This window comes from Leuciscus leuciscus (assembly GCF_965113295.1).
Source record: "Leuciscus leuciscus genome assembly, chromosome: 2".
Taxonomy (NCBI): domain Eukaryota; kingdom Metazoa; phylum Chordata; class Actinopteri; order Cypriniformes; family Leuciscidae; genus Leuciscus; species Leuciscus leuciscus.
The window spans coordinates 60,968,481-60,973,379 of record NC_138726.1 but is presented as its reverse complement, the minus strand read 5'-3'; positions in this window follow the sequence as shown (position 1 = coordinate 60,973,379).

Sequence of the window (4,899 nt, the reverse complement as noted above, 5' to 3'; positions counted from 1 at the left end):
GCGCTCAGATTCCATCATAAATATAATATTTTGTGATGCGATGGTTAATGGAAGTCTTAAGGGTTTAGAACAACACGCGGGTGACTAAATACAAAGAACTTTTCGATTTTTGGGTGAACTAACCCTTTAATAAAATGATTAAACTACAGATTACTGTACGTATCTTATATGAACAAAACACAAATTTATATGCACTAAAAATACATTTAAAATATCAATGGTATTTAGTATACTTTCTTAATTACACTTAAGTACTACTTTAGTATTTTCACTAGGTGAAAATAAAGTGTACTTGAGTGCACTAAAAAAAACACTTAATTACAAGAAAGTAATTTGTAGTACATTCTTATTTTTTGTGCTAAAAACAACTGTAAAAATAATACATTATAAATAAACTAATTAAAAGTATGTTTTAATTTAAATAGTAATTAAGTGTAATTAATAAAGTATACTAAAAGCCTTATTTTTTAAAAATGTATTTTTAGTGCATTAAAAAAATATATACTTTTGAAAAAATAGACAGAAGAGTTTTTTTAGTGTATTTCTTACAAGTACATTTTAACACATTAAAAATAGTTCATTGCTAGTGTACTTTGATAGCTATGTAAAAGTACACTAACAATGAACTATTTTTAATGCGTTAAAAATGTACTTGTAAGAAATACACTAAAAAAACTCTTCTGTCTATTTTTTCAAAAGTATATATTTTTTTTATGCACTACAAATACATTTAAAATATAAATGGTATTTAGTATACTTTAATTACACTTAAGTACTACTTAAGTAAAAATATACTTTTAATTAGTGTATTAATAGTGTATTATTTTTACAGTTGTTTTTAGCACAAAAAATATGAATGTACTACAAATGTACTTTCTTGTACTTAAGTGTATTTTTAGTGCACTAAAGTACACTTTTTTTCACCTGGGTATAATCGCAGAATATGATGGGTCCGTCACCATCCGTGGATCATTCGTTCAATCGTTTTTTCAAATTAAAACCAAAAATAACAAGATGAAAAACGACTTGTTTTTCCATTATTTATTTCCTGAACTAAAATGAAAAAACGAATAACGACGGGTTTTCTGATTTTCTGATTGTGCTCAGATCAAAAATAGAAAAAATGAATTACTGGATTAGACAAATTTTAATTTTGATTTTTAATTTAACACCTTAGGCATATATCAAGGAAATCATTTTAAACAGATCAAGTACTATTGTGGTAACAGATTACAGCCATTTTAATAAAGGTGTGAATAGCAATCATACCTCATTCGCTTACAGTCCGAACTTTATTCCTTTTTTATTAGTATTATTTATTCGGGACACACACATACACACCTAAGGTTTAAGGAGGTCTGCGCGGGACTGTTTTTTTTCCCGTCCCGCTCCCACAAGGTTCTATTCAGCAACCGCTTAAAATACACTCTGTGTTCACCCGCTTTATTTCCCGACCTCACGGGTCCGCAAAATTTAGATCTCATTTCCATAATCTCACATTCAAATGTCTCTAACGGAAAGAATGAGATTAAGTAGCCTATAATAAATGCTATACAAAAATTGTGTTCGTGTCAATTAGGCTATTTTAACATTGTACTGTCAGCAGAGAAAAAAAATGCCACAGAAAAAATTATGAAATATAAATAGCCTAACATAAATTAAATAGGACAAAGCCTATCACTCAAATTTCTAAGCAACATAAACGAAAATCATATTGCCCTACTGACAAATAAAGTAGGCTATTTTCTGCCGAACTATTTCAAACATCCTTGCAAAAAAAGAATGTTGTTGACTGACAATGGTTTCAGTACCAAACAGCTCCTCAGAGCTAGGTGTACTGGTGGTCAGAATTAAGTGCGGATACGCTGTCAAAAGATGTCGGGAGTGCGAGTGGGCTATTGTCAGTCAGACCGACCGCTCCGTCCAAAGTACACCAGAGTTCCGACCGCTACCGTCTTTTGACGCGCGAATGGACACAAAGTGGTCAAGCGTATAACTAGACGCGGCAGGCGCGAATTTGACGCGCTATTCGCGTCCGGTGTGAACGCACAGTTATACTTTAAAATGTAATCCCGCGCCGCATGATTCCCTATGGGTGTTTCACACAGTATGCGGCGGTGAAATCGCCGCGCGACTACGGCTTTTCTCAAGTAGTGGAAGAGTTTTGTGCAGCATTTAGGACTTCCAAAATAATCCGGCGGGCCAGAAAATATTGCTGGCGGGCCAGTTTTGGCCCGCGGGCCGCCAGTTGTCGTTCCCTGACATAGAGTATTATTTTATCATATAAAGTGTTCATGGCTCTGATACAGAGTTATTGAATATAAGTAAAAAGTAAAAGTATTTCTTAAGAGATTATTGTGCAGGATTTTGTTTTTAATCATTTGAATCAAACCAGGACTACAACCAGATCTAAACAAGGTCTAAATGGGTGCACCACTAAATCAGGACTAAACCAGTTATAAATCAGGACTAAACTAGGTCTAAACTGGGACTAAACCAGAGGTCACTTAGAAAATACCCAATTTTAAAAATGTAATGAAGTAGAAAGTACAGATACAGGCTCTAAACTGTAGTTAAGTAAAAGTAAAAAGTAACGTTATTCATCATAAAATGTACTTGAGTAAAGTAAACGTATCCAATGCAATCCAGTTTATTTATAAAGCACTATTAAAAACAACAACATGGTTGACCAAAGTGCTGTACAATAAAGACAATAAATAAAAAATACAATAAGAAAGTACAAGGCAGTGGCAGATAAGCTTTGTGCTATGTGAACTCATGGTGCGTTCTATTATTGTCAACGAACCGACTCGGACCTCGGATATGACGTCACTTACACACTTCAAGCGTTCTGGTATGTTTTGCGCGTCCGAGTCGGAGAAAAACATGGACACAACCCAGAAAGCTGTTGCTATGGTAGCACTGGCCGTAGTATGTGAAATAAGTATGTGCTTCACCAAGTAACTATAGTATGTGCAACGCACCTAGTATGTGCTTCACCTAGTAACTAGTTTACCTTCTGTTAGCAACGCTAGCCACGTTAGTAACACCCGTTTGAAACAAGGCTTCATTCAATATTGCACTCACAACAAGACCGATTACCATACCCACAGGCAGTGAAACGGACGCAGTAAGGTATTGCAGTAATACGACGAGTGATTAAAATTTAAACAACCAAAGCGGTACAAAAACAATGAAAACAAGTCACACAGGGCGCAGCCATCTTGGATTCCGTATCGGAATTCTTGCTCGGTGTCCTCACGGTTGTCCAAACTTCCGAGCGGCAAAATCCGAGGAAAGAGGGCGTGTTGGTGCGTGTTGCTAGGCAACGTCTGTCTTCCTAGTCGGAACTCCGACACGGATAAATAATAGAACGCAGCATAACACCTCTTCCAATCGCCTGGAGCCATTTCTCTCTCCTTTCTGGCTCAGTTGCCTCGCTAGGAATCAAATAAAAGGAGAGGTCACTCCTTTTTACGCTGTTGTTGGTGCAACCCAACAGTTTTTCGGCATGATTTGCAACCAAAGGAAAAGAGCTCGGCGCTCGTTTGTCTTCCGCTTCGTGTTGCTCAATGGCGGGCGCTTGTTTGTTTTACCCTTCGCCGCGGTTGCTATGCGCGCACAGTGCATTATGGGAGTAAAAGTCCCAGATGTCCGACCTCGAGAATGTATAAAAGTAAACACATCTTGACCTCGTGGGTTTTTGTGAGAGGAGTTTGTCAAAAGCTGGAGAAATTATCTGTAAAAAAAGAAGTCTAAGTCCTTCCACAGCAGAGAAATTGATATGTTTTAATAAAAATCTATAAAAAAGTGAGACATTGTTGTGGCTTGATTTATTTTATTATTCATTTTTCATGACAAAATAACATTATGCACAGTGAGGAGCCTACAGGTTACAAGCTTCACATATTAGAAAAATACAATATTAAAAAAGCAACAATTTTTTTAATGGCTCGTTGTCAAGGTTGTTTCAGATCAACACCTGCAAGTGACCACTAGGTGTCACCGTTGAGACGGGTGTCGGATTGTTTCGAAGCCTCGACACAATATGGCACATTTGCTTCAACTGTTTCATTGTTTCACAAAGTTTTTTCTCTGCCCACCACTAGCTCCCATACAAAGTTTGATGATGATACAAAATAATAATCAGACAGGAACTGCAACAGAAAATAAATGTGAGGGATGAACTTATAGCAAACACAAAATTAACAGAACAACTGAAACCAATGAACTAATGATGACGGTTACTATGGAGACAGACGAGTGGTGGGAGTCTGAACAAGGAAACACGTGACGAATGAAAACAAACTGAAAGTCCATGAACAAAACTAACAGAATGGTGACAGGTCTAAATGATACAATATAAAGTAAATAATTACAAATTTAAAAGAAACACAAATTACAAATTAATTACAAATAAAACAGAAAAAAACAAACAAAAAAACAAACAAACAAGGAAAACACTTATCAATTAGCAGTGAATAATCCAATTAAATAATAGGTTAAAGAATATGGAATATTAAGAACCAATCAGTAATATCTGTCTGGAATCTGTTTTTTTACATATATTTTCTTTATTATTATTATTATTAATATTATTATCATTGTTATTAATAACATATAAACATATAGACTTCAACGACAGACAAAATAAAAACCCATACTAACTGTTAACTCAAATTATATATATATATATATATATATATATATATATATATATATATATATATATATATATATATATATATATATAAATATAAAAATGTCAATCAAAATAAAATAATTATATGTGTGTGTGTGTACACATATAATTATTTTATTTTGATTGACATTTTTTTCTAATCAAAATTTCACATGGAAAACAATCAGAAACACAAGAACAAGACTGATCACATAATG